At 44.8% G+C, this 12666-nt stretch overlaps 1 long non-coding RNA gene across 1 annotated transcript in view; it reads left to right on the forward strand.

Annotated features, from left to right (window-relative positions):
* LOC133509090 (uncharacterized) overlaps window positions 1-11427 on the forward strand; it is a 73704-nt gene extending 62277 nt beyond the window's left edge. Inside the window, exons 4-5 of the long non-coding RNA XR_009797223.1 lie at window positions 5387-5538; window positions 11287-11427. This is a non-coding gene — a long non-coding RNA (uncharacterized LOC133509090). The remainder of the gene's footprint in view (window positions 1-5386; window positions 5539-11286) is intronic.
* The last annotated feature ends 1239 nt before the right edge of the window (window positions 11428-12666 follow it).

The raw sequence follows: 12666 nt of genomic DNA on the forward strand, positions 1-12666 counted from the left end.
TTCAGTGCCCAAAAATATTTATTTTGACACAATTTGAGCCCATGAAATCAGGAATTCAAAAAATTTAAATTAAAAAAAGCACTGCATCATTTCCATCACTGTTTTTGTAGGAAACAGAAAAAAAATGAGGGTCACAAGAAATCAATCAAAATCAATGAGTGTCTTCTGGCCAGTTGTCAAGTCTGCACTCTCCCCCGTATCGAAGCCAATTTCAGACAATTGAACCAAATTGGAGCAATGTAGCAACACCGGGGGGAACCTGTACGAGTACTTTGACTTCAGTAGATTAGTGTTGTGTGACCAGAGGATGATGGCTCAGGCCATTTTTGCTTGCTAGATCGATAATTTAGACGCAAAACACTAGTATATTTACATTAATGTATGTAGATATCTATGTATATATGTATCGATATGTTTGCATGTTCTTCCCGTCCCTACGTGGGTTTCTCCGGGCACTCCGGTTTCCTCCCACATCCCAAAAACATGCAACATTAAATGGACACTAAATTGCCCCTTGGTGTGATTCTGAGTGCGACTTGTCTTGGAATTTTCTGACCTGTCAATCACTCGTACAACAATAGCCAATCAGATAGCAGCATTGCCTTAACCCCTGGCTTGACACGCCCCTTTCGCCATATTGTTCCACAAGCAATGCTGGTTGTCAGTAGCCTGCGCTTGGAAAAGTTAATGGTACGAAGAAAATGGTCCTCAGATGCGCTTGGGGAATGTCTGTATGCGCTCTGCGATTGGTTGGCAACCGGCTCAAGGTGTACCCCGCCTCCTGCCCGATGACATCTGCTATAGGCTCCAGCTCTCCCGTGAACCTTGTGAGGATGAGGGGCTAAGAAAATGGATTGATGGTTAAATATACAAACACATATTCTAAAACCGGTGTAAGGACACACACAAAAATATAGGCTAGCATCTTCATTAAGGGTAGCATGGTGGATCAGCTGGAAAGCATTGGCCTCACAGTTCTGAAGTCCTGGGTTCAATCCCGGACCCGCCTGTGTGGCGTCTGCATGTTCTCCCCGTGCCTGTGTGGGTTTTCTCTGGGCACTTGGGTTTCTTTCCACATCCCAAAAACATGCAACATCAAATGGACACTCTAAATTGCCCCTAGGTGTGATTGTGAGTACAGCTGTTTTGTGTCTATGTGCCCTGCGATCGGCTGGCAACCATTTCAGGATGTACCCCGCCCTCCTGGCCGTCGACAGCTGGGATAGGCTCCAGCACTTCCGCGACCCTTGTGAGGATGAGCGGCTAAGAAAATGGATGGATCCTCATTTAGGATGTCAAAAAGGTGTTTGCGGCTGCCATTGTTGACTTTTCGTTAGAAACCGAGTGGAAATTGCTCTTTGAGTGTTAAAGGTTGCCGCCCCCGATCTAGATATTTGCCGAAGCTCAATAACAAAAGGCGGCAATTAAAAAGCAACAATGCCACCATAAAAGATGTCCGCGTGGAAATCGCGTTGCACAGCACGCACGTTTCGTTATTATTCCTAATGACTACACTGCGCGCGATTCAAAAGGGACAGACTGGGATTTAACGCGTGAACTCCGCGACAAAAGGCAGCGGCGCGGCGACGAGGACCCGCGGTGGCCCAACAATAAGGCCCGGCATCTCAAAAGCTCGGCGAGGCGAGCGGCGATAAGCTTTCGTGAGCAAGAAGCGCGGGCGAGAAGCGACGCTCGTCGTTTGTGTCGTGTTGACTGAAAAGGAAAAACAAACTCTGATCAACACTGCTGAAAGATCTCAAAGTACTGCTGCAATCGCATCCCATCCGTCCATCCATCTTCTTCGTCGCTTATCCTCACGAGGGTCGCTGGGAGTGCAGGAGACTATCCCAGGCTGTCAACGGGCAGGAGGCGGGGTACACCCAGAACTGGTTGCCAGCCAATCGCAGGGCACGTAGAGACAAAAAGCTGCACTCACAATCACACCTATGGGCAATTTAGAGTGTCCAATTAATGTTGCATGTTTTTGGGATGTGGGAGGAAACCCACGCAGGTTCGGGGAGAACATGGAAACTCCACACAAGGGGGTCCGGGATTGAACCTGGGACCTCAGAACTGTGAGGACAACACTTTACCAGCTGAGACACCGTGTCGCCCAATCCCATCCCATTAAAAAAAAAAAGACAAAAATGATCGAAAGGCCAAACCGTCCCTAAACATTTATGAAATATGCAGGCAACAATTACATTTGTATATTGCAGCTGGTCTGTTAAGATAACGTGGAACAATAAAACAATCAGAACGGTTTGGAATTTGTGACCTTTGGTACCTTTTGGTATGAATGTAAAAACAAAACAAAAAAAATAAATTAGGACGTTTCGGATGTAATTTTTTATGTTTGGCACAAAAACTGGTGATATTTGCAATGAAAAGTGGCATTTTTTATAAAGTTTTAAGGTTGCACTAAATCTTGTACGGTCCAAATTTCCACCTCTTTTCAGTTCTAATATCACAGCTTTCATCCCGAACGTCAATATTTTCATACAACACACCATTGTGTACTAAACATCATTTATGTGCCAAACAACACTTTTGTACTCAACGTCTTACATTTACATTTTTAATTTAAAGTTTGAGGCTTGGTTAAAAGAAATTGGAAAAAATGTGGCATTTGGTATGTAATTTTTTAGGTTTGTCACAAAAAAAAAATTATATTTTCAATGAAAAGTGGCATTTTTTACAAAGTTTTAAGGTTGCACTAAAACTTTTACGTTCCAAATTTCATAGTCTTTTTCATTTCTAGTATCAAAGCTTTCATCCCAAACGTCAATATTTTCATACAACACACCATTGTGTACTAAACATCATTTATGTGCCAAACAACAGTTTTGTACTCAACGTCTTGCATTTACATTTTTAATTTAAAGTTTGAGGCTTGGTTAAAAGAAATTGGAAAAAATGTGGCATTTGGTATGTAATTTTTTAGGTTTGTCACCAAAAAAATATTATTTTCAATGAAAAGTGGCATTTTTTACAAAGTTTTAAGGTTGCACTAAAACTTTTACGTTCCAAATTTCAAACTCTTTTCATTTCGAGTATCACAGCTTTCATCCTAAACGTCAATATTTTCATACAAAACATCATCATTGTATACTAAACATCATTTATGTGCCAAACAGCACTTTTGTACTCAACGTCTTACATTTACATTTTTAATTTAAACTTTGAGGCTTGGTTAAAAGAAAGTGGGGAAAAAATGTGACGTTACCAAAAAATGTTTATTTGCAATGAAAAGTGGCTTTTTTTTTTTTTATACAAAGTTTTAAGGTTGCACTAAATCTTGTACGGTCCAAATTTCCACCTCTTTTCATTTCTAATATCACAGCTTTCATCCCAAACGTCAATATTTTCATACAACACACCATTGTGTACTAAACATCATTTATTTGGCACATTTTTTTATAAAAATTTTGAGGGTTGTAGTGCAAAAAGTTTGGCACAGAAATCCCACAGCGATTGTGGTGTAGTTTGGCACATTTTGTAGTTTTGTAGTCCAATTTTTCTACCACTTTTGTGGCATCGTCACATGTACACACACACTCTAACGACATGAGTATTTGGCGTCGAACGCGCAGCCTCGCTTTTCCTGCACGGCCCCCCGGAGAACGTTCCGGCGGGGCTTTGTGTGGCTTACGCGTGTCGGAACTTCTCCCCTCGTTGCTTTTCTAATCATTCGGCAGATAAGGATGCGCTTTTGTTGCGCTAACAGGAAAAAATAAAAGTGACACACGTGCATAAAAGGGGGGTAATGAGGTCGTTTTTTGTTGTTGGTGGACGATCTCTAAGCAGACATGTCAAGAATTAAACAGTTGTAATGCTTTTAATGGGGGGGGGGTCGGTTTGCAAAAGCAAAGTGACTTTTAAACCAATTAATGTGCGACTTGTTCGTTCAAGTGATTATCTAAAATATGAAATTCCAATATGAGCTCTTGCCTTTTGTTACGTATGAATTTAGACTAACATCCCCTTTGCTCAAACCAGCAAAATGTGACAAATGTGACTATTGCGTTTAAGACAATTTAATCACACACACAATACAACCCAAATATGATAAAACATCTATCCATTTTCTTTGCCACTTATCCTCACAAGGGTCGCGGGGAGTTCCGGAGCCTATCCCCAGCTGTCAACTGGTTGGAGGCGGGGTACACCCTGAACTGGTTGCCAGCCATTCGCAGGTCACAACGAACACAAAATAGAAGTTCAAAGACGACGAATAGTCAATTCCGTATCACAAAAGATCTGCATCATAATAACTTAAAAGTATGAAAGGAATAAATGTTCCAGTAATGTCAAAGACGAAAGGCTGAAGGCGTCCGTGTACTTGACCCAAGCGGAGGTGCGGTGGTAAGAAGCCCCCGTTGACGGTCTTTCTCGTCCTTATATAGGCACTCCTCGGAACTTTCCAGAATTCCGCATCACAAAAGATCGGCATCATAATAACGTAAAAGTATGAAAAGAAAATAAAGAGAATTAAAGACTGATCGGTTCGGCGTCTGCAGCGATGCGGACTTTGTATCGGTCCGTCGTGGTAAAGATGGAGCGAAGTCCAAAGGTGAAACTCTCAATTCTACGTTCCTACCCTCACTTATGGGCACGAGCTGTGGGTCATGACCGAAAGAACAAGATCCCGGATACAAGCGGCCGAAATGAGTTTCCTCCGCAGGGTGCCCGGGCTCTCCCTTGGAAATAGGGTGAGAAGCTCGGTCATCAGGGAGGGGCTCAGTGTCGAGCCGCTGCTCCTCCGCATTGAGACAATCCAGATGAGGTGGCTGGGGCATCTGATCTGGATGCCTCCCTGGTTATTATATAAAGTATTTAAACTATACATGTATTTCTACTAAGCAGTTTATTATTAGGAAAAGCTAAAAAGAAATGCTTTAAAAAGCCTTATTTTTTTGACTTGGAACGCATTATTTCTTTTTCCATTCATTTTAATGGGAAACATCGATTCGGTTTTCGAACTAATCACTTCTCGAACCGTTTTCTGGAACGGATTGTGGTCGAGAACCGAGGCATCACTGTAGTAGTCGTAGTAGTAGTAGTAGTATCACAAAAGCAATGATGGTAGATTCTGTCAACATTCTCATGGTTCGCTTTTGCGGTATTTCTACGTTTTTGTTTGCAACGGTTCTATGTTGAGGCATGTCCCACCGGAAAGAGACCCTGAGGACGACCCAGGACCCGCTGGAGAGACCCTCCCAAATGTCTGACATTTTGTAATAAACCTCCCCCTTTTTGAACCATACTTTTTTTTTTTTTCCCCCACATCAAATATCATTTTCTCAAAACAAATGTCACTTTTTAATACTAAACATACCCGTTTTCCGTTATGTTATTTGTTGTTTTTGTTGTCTGTCTTCCCCAGCCCTCGAAACGACGCTCGTCGGCCGCCCCTCGGGCCGCCCGTGTTAATCCCGTCGAATAAAATTGTCACGAAAAGGAAGCACAATGCGGGATTACGAGAAAGAAGGCGGCATCATCCGGCGCAGTCGAGAAATGAGGAAGGATGGCGATCAGGTGAGAATAGGAAATAAGCCACGTTGGATGAATCACGGCGTACGCCAACGAGTTATGCTTTTAATATTAACAGCGTAGTAACGTGGTGGGAAAGGATTTTTATTATTATCCCCCCCCCCCCCCCCCTCCTATTCCAGTCATCCTCACACTTTGTCTTCACTCCTCCGGCACAGGGAGGTGCCTGCTTCCCTAATGCCACTCCTGTGAAACGCTCGCTTTCCACTTTCACACCGCAATCTTTTTTGTACTGGGAATTCTCCATCCGTCTTAACGGGAATTCTTCCTGAGGCTTTTCGCGTTCGTTCACGTTGATTTTGTTTTGGAAAAAGGGGCAAAGGGGGGTGAGGGGAGGGTGTAAGACAAATCATTCTTCCCAAAACAAAAGTCAGACTTGTATATTTCTTTTGTATTTTCCTGATTTTTAACCCATTCATGGGCAGGGTGGCAATTTTTTGCCTTATTGAGATAAGTCTCCTAACAGTCCACAATCAAGGAAATGAGACTTATTTTTCGTTTAACGCATAAAACAAAGGGCAAAAAAGATGTACCCTCTCGCAGGCAGCGTCCCAAAACTGGAACGGGTATGTTATCAGTTCTGTGAAGTGGTACATACTAGAGCAGGGGTCGGGAACCTATGGCTCGCGAGCCAAAAATGGCTCTTTTGATGGTTGCGTCGGGCTTGCAGAGCCCTCATAGCGTACATGTGATTTCTGTCGTGCGGGCAACGCAAATGACGCAGAGGTACTTTGTCCTAGTGGACTTGCCGTAGTTCATCGCGCACAGGGTCCAACGCAGAGCAGGTAGCGACAACTAATTGTGCAAACGATCACTCGAGAAAAAAAAGATGGGGAGTTGTACAGTTTTCGGCAAGACTGAGCAGCCATTCACAGACGGAGGAGTATGCCAAAACATTCGTGCCTGATGTTTTCGCATAAAGACAAGGTAAACGTGCCGTTGTTGGCAAGAACTGACTTTAACATTAGGTTTTCGTACCGTCATGATGGCAAATCATATTGAATTGCGTTCACGATGAACGAATGGAAGTCTCAACCCCTGCATGAAGCTTCATCTCACGGCGTATGAAAGACTATAAAGCCATCAGCGAGACCAGAAGTCACATTCATGGTAAGAAGTGCTTTTGTCATCATTTTTTAGCAACATCATAACAATGATATTTCAAAGAACTCAGAAACTTATTTTACTCTAAAAGTGTTGGTTCTACATAAATGCTCAAATACACTTGTATTTAGTTTTTAAAATATTGCATGGCTCTTTTGAAATTACATTTTGGCATTTATGGCTCTCTCGGCCTAAAAGGTTCCCAACCCCTGTACTAGAGATATTTTTATTAATTAATTATTATTCTGGAACGACACTTACGCATTAATAATACTGCTGGATTAGCATTTTGAAGACAAACTTGGTTGCATACTGACCTTGAGGCAGCCATGTTGGGTCAGGAAGGAAAGGGAAATAATGGGTTATCCTCTCCTGATACCAAATTATATCTTCAGATTAAAACACTTAAATATTTTGATATAGTGAAGGATATAATGCGTGAAAATCATGATGTCCCAAAAATAGGACGCTGGTTGCATTTGAAGATGAAGAGAAGGGCATTCGGCGTAAAACTGTGCCAAACGCAATGAGCGTTCATCAAACGAATCCCATACCGGATCGGTCGTGGCCCGGTTTAACAACGTCCGCCCTCTCCGCCGTTAACCCGCAGGGCGTCGGTGGAAATTCAGCTACTGTGGGTCGAAACAATGAAAGGGGTGCAGGGGGTGAAGAGTGAGGCTACAAGAAGAAGCGATGGCGAGGGTGGATGACTTTAAATTCTTGGGGTCAACAATCCAGAGCAATGGTGAGCTTGCTAAGAAGAAACGGGTCCAAGCAGGTTGGAATAGCCAGCGGAAGGTGTCTGGTGTTCTATGTGACAGAAGAGTCTCTGCTAGGAAGCAGAACTGAAGGTGGCAGAAATGAAGATCTTGAGGTTCTCGGTCTGAGTTAGCAGGTTGGATAGGATTAGAAACGAGCTCTTGAGAGGGACAGCCAAAGTTGGAAGTTTTGGAGACAAGGTTCGAGAGAGCAGACTTGGACATGTCCAGATGCGAGAGAGTGAGCGTGTTGGTAGAAGGGTGCTGAGGATGGAGCTCCCAGGCAAAAGGGCGAGAGGAAGACTGAAGAAAAGTTGGATGTCCAGCGAGGGAAGACATGAGGACAGTTGGGGTGAGGGAGGAAGATGCAGGGAATAGTCTTAGATGGAGAAACGGGACAAGCCGAAAGAAAAATTTGAAGCAGACGGCACATTGGTCAACTGGTCACAACATCTGCCTATCAGTTCCGAGGGCCGGTGGTCAAATCCTGCAATTGCCCGACAAATCAGTTCAGGGTGTACCTCGCCTCCTGCCCGAAGATGGCTGGGATGGATCTCCAGCACTCCCTCGACCCGAGTGAGGATAAGAAAATGGATGGATGGATAAAAATGCTGTCCACACCAGTCTCACAGATGGACACCAAATTATCTATCATGGCCGGAAACATGGAAAAAGTCTCCAGAACGAATGATTGACGTCAGACATTTTCCTTTGTAGCGGACGTAAAGACTCAAAACTCCTCCTTGGGAATCCACTCAAATGAACCATCAAAATGTCAAAATTTGATGATAATTCCTGGCCATGAAAAAGGAGTCATTTTCACCCTGCACTAACTGAAACCAGAAGCCGTTCATCAGCTCCCTCCTCTGAATTTCGTCTAAAGTGCCGAAACGCTTACGATGTAAAATATTGCCCCGCTTCCCTTTATTCAACCCCCCACTTTAACTGCTCATTAACAGGCGTCGTGCTGAGCGCGTCGGTAAATAACGAGCCTTCCGGGAGAGGAAGTTCAGGGCAGGCCGGCCTATTGATCTCACGTCGGGCGAGGGGGAGAAGAGGCGTGGGCGGAACGCCGCGCCGGCGGCTTTCCACCGGTGATTGGTCGCCCGGCGAATAGTCGGAGGAACCGGCCAATCGAGGTGGCTCGCGCTATTTCCAGGAATTGCGTATGAATAGAATCATTTGTCGCCGTTTGGATGGATGACGTACCGGTCCGTGTAATGTCATGACATGAACACGTTTTAAATATTTTAAAGACAGAGACGAGTCTTGGGTTAAAAACCCGCCTCCTTCTTTGGCCCTCAACAGGCGTACGATGAGAAAATATCGCCTAGTAATACGCACCCTGCATTTTTATTATCGCCGCGCGCACTCTAGCTGTGTTGTCGGCTCGCAAATCACAAGGGCGACCCGCGGATTAAGGAGCCGATCTCGGAGATCGCTTCCCTCGTCAAGTGCTCCGCTTGACAGTACAATGAGAGCGCTCGTCAGTTTTAATGTGATTCAAATTCATCCCGGGCGCTGTTGACAGTTACTCGAATGCAGTCTCGCGGGCTTGTTTATGAATATCAAGCGCCACCTCGAAAATAAGCGTGACAAAATCTGTTCAGTACGTTGCATTTATTACTGCGGGAATTCAAGATAGTGAGGGTGGACGACTTCAAATACTTGGGGGTCGACAATCCAGAGCGATGGCGAGCAGGGTAAGGAAGTGAAGAAACGGGTCCAAGCGGGGTGGAACAGTTGGCGGAAGGTGTCTGGTGTTTTATGTGACAGAAGAGTCTCGGCTAGGCAGTCGTGAGGGCGGCCATGATGTATGGATTAGAGTCACTGAAGAGAGAACAGGAAGCAGAACTGGAGGTGGCAGAAATGGAGATGTTGAGGTTCTCGCTTGGATACGATTAGAAATGAGCTCATTAGAGGGTTAGCCAAAGTTGGATGTTTTGGAGACAAGGTTAGAGAGAGCAGACCAAGATGGTTTGGACATGTCCAGAGGTGAGAAAGTGAGGAAAATGGTAGGAGGACAGTAAGGATGGGGCTACCAGGGAAGAGAGTGAGAGGAAGACCAAAGAAAATGGTTGATGGATGTTTTAAGGGTGGACATGAGGACAGTTGGCGGAAGGTGTCTGGTGTTCTATGTGACGGAAGAGTCTCCGCTAGGATGAAGGGCAAAGTTTATAAAACAGCGGTGAGGCCGGTCATGATGTACGGATTAGAGACGGTGGCACTGAAGAGAAAACAGGAAACAGAACTGGAGGTGGCAGAAATGAAGATGTTGAAGTTCTCGCTCGGAGTGAACAGAATGGATAGAATTCGAAATGAGCTCATGAGAGGGACAGCCAAAGTTGGATGTTTTGGAGACAAGGTTCGATCGAGAGAACAAATGTCGATGGTTTGGACATGTTCAGAGGCGAGAGAGTGTGGAAAAAGGTGGGAGGATGGTAAGGATGGAGCTACCAGGGAAAAAATGGATGTTGTGAGGGAGGACAGGGGGACTGTGGGTGTTAGTGAGGAAGATGCATGAGATAGGCTGAGGACACGGTGTAGTGACCCCTAACAGGACAACCCGAAAGGAAAAGAAGAAGACTGTGTAATTCAAATTATATAAGTGAGCAAGGCTTTTGGTAACCCGATTATTGAGAATAACTTCCAAGCACATTGGAAATAAAATGGAGCCGCGGTTTATAAATTTCAGAATGTTCAGAAATGGACGGAGAAACTGAGGAAAATGCTCAATGGGCATAAAATCATAAATACCGAGCCAATCGCTCTATTTTCACAGGCGAAAGTGAGCATAGGTTGTGATTAATAGTACAGTAAAGCCTCTGTTGTCGAATGTCCCCGTTTTCGAACAAATCGATTTTCGAACAAAAATTTCTAGATTTTTCTGATTCTGTTTTCGGACTAAAATAGTTACTTGAACACACTCGTGTTGCGCGCAGCCAGACCAGCTGACCCAGACGCGCTTTGTTGTGAAATCCGACACCCCCGAACAAACTCCGTAAATAACATAATGCGCGCGACGTGACCAGTTCACCCACCCACGACGCGTTTAGTTCTTGTCTTATTCCAACCCCGCCGAAAAAATCCGGAAATAACATGGCGCGCGGCGCAACCAGTTGACCCACCCATGACGCGGTTTGTTATTGTCATTTCGAACGACCCCCCCCACGTGCGGCGCAACCAGCGTACTTTTGTTATTCTATTTAACGCAGCCTCTGGACACAGACGTCTCCCGGTAGTGTATTTTGTTTTTCTTCTTATCAAGGACGACCCAGCCTAGCGTAGTACTGTACTACTAAAGCATACATTTTTAGCAAAAAATTGATACATTTCTTAAATTATTTTATGATATAAAGTATTGAAACTATACCTGTATTTCTAATCTGCAGTTTATTTTCAGGAAAAGCTAAAAAAAAATGCTTTAAAAAGCCACATTTTTTTCGGCTTGGAACGCATTATTTCTTTTTCCATTTATTGTAATGGGAAACATCAATTCGGTTTTTGAACAAATCACTTCTCGAACCGTTTTCTGGGACGGATTGTGGTCGAGAACCGAGGCATCACTGTAGTAGTCGTAGTAGTAGCGGTATCACAAAACCACCGATGGTAGATTCCGCCAAAGCAAGCTTCACAGTGAGAGTCAACATTCTCATGGTTAGCTTTTGCGGTATTTCTTCATTTTTGTTCACAACGGTTATTTATTGAGGCATCCTACTAACACGATCGCTATTATGGAGCCGCGCTTGAGGGCAACTCTCCGCAAGTGCGGACCAGCGGGAGGGCGAAACGTCCTGCGGGCGGCCTCACGACCTCCTTTCGACGCCCTTTCCCAGGAAATAGTCATCTCCGAAAAACTGTTTTTCCACAGTAATCATCCACCCGTTTGAAGCCGGGAGACGGCAGCCGCGCGTTGTTGCGGTTTACGGATCGGCACCGTGGGAGGAGCGGGCCTCTGATGTCAGCGGGGGCCCGTCCAGGTGGCGGGACCACCGCGATCTCCTCATCGAGCTTCACGCCACGTCGACAACATGAATAGAATCAAAGAGTAGTCGGGTCGGGTTGTTGGCGCTGCAGAGTCCTCTCAGGACGTTGACGGAATTGTGAGTGTTCCTCGTAGCTTACATTTATCTTCCCTTCGCAGACCCCCCTTCTTAAGGGTGAGTTGGGGGGGTTCACTGCTCATCTCGCCTGATGTAATACCCCCCCCCCCCCCCAAAAGGTCTCTGGTGGTGATTTCCAGGCAAAATACAAGCAAGAATACACAAACCGGAGTTGGGTCATTAAAGGAGTACAGTTAGTTGTTGCCATAGCAACAGCGGATCCCCCTGCTCGGAGGTCTCTTTCGTATCGGCGGATTAGCGCAAACATGGCCCGACTTCTACTTTGATCGTTAGTTCAGATTATGCAATTTGTCCAATTATTTGGGTGGGGTGTATGCTTGAAATGCATGTTGTTGCCATAGCAACCCCAGATCATCTGCTGTTTAGTATTCTTTTCGGCGGAGCAGCCTGGACAAATCTTGTTTAATCAATTTCATCCAATCAATCTAATTTGATTCATCTCGGACTTTTCATATATTTGAAAAAAAAAATGCAACACGAAGTGCCTCGTAGGGATCAATTTTACAGCTACGTGGATCATGACAGCGTCTCGGTTGTTGCCCCGGCAACCGCCAATCACCTGATTTTTTTTTTTTTTTTTTTTTTTTTTTTTAGATGGAAATAATTGATTTTTCAAATCATTTAGGTTGTCTTGATGCTGGACGAGCACAGCCCGAGCTGTCGTTTCCTTGGCAACCTCAGATCGTCCGAACCGGTCGCCGCAGCTCGTTTTGCCCGAACCTCACGTTTCACCGACATTGCTCGTTAGAGCACATTTGGTAATAATTGAAATCCTTTCAGCGGGCTCGACAAGCGTTGACCATCTGCACTGTGGTCGGACCCGCCAGGGCACCCACCGCTTGTCGTGTGACACGTTAGCATCAGCTTTCACGGATCATTAAACTTGATTAGATAACAATTAATGTCGAAATCCTTTTGGCGGCTGTAATCATGGCCGACCGACTGCACTTTACAACCGCTTTGATCATTCGTGCTGATTTGGACTCAAAAGGTTTCGAGACTCTGTGCCGTACAACGTATTTGCTGCACGATACAGTACCGTAATTTCCGGCCCACAAGCCGCGACATTTTTCACACGGTTTCAACCCTGCGGTTTATGCGGTGATGCAGCTAATTTGTGCATTGTT

Source organism: Syngnathoides biaculeatus, chromosome 11 (genome assembly GCF_019802595.1).
Source record: "Syngnathoides biaculeatus isolate LvHL_M chromosome 11, ASM1980259v1, whole genome shotgun sequence".
NCBI lineage: Eukaryota > Metazoa > Chordata > Actinopteri > Syngnathiformes > Syngnathidae > Syngnathoides > Syngnathoides biaculeatus.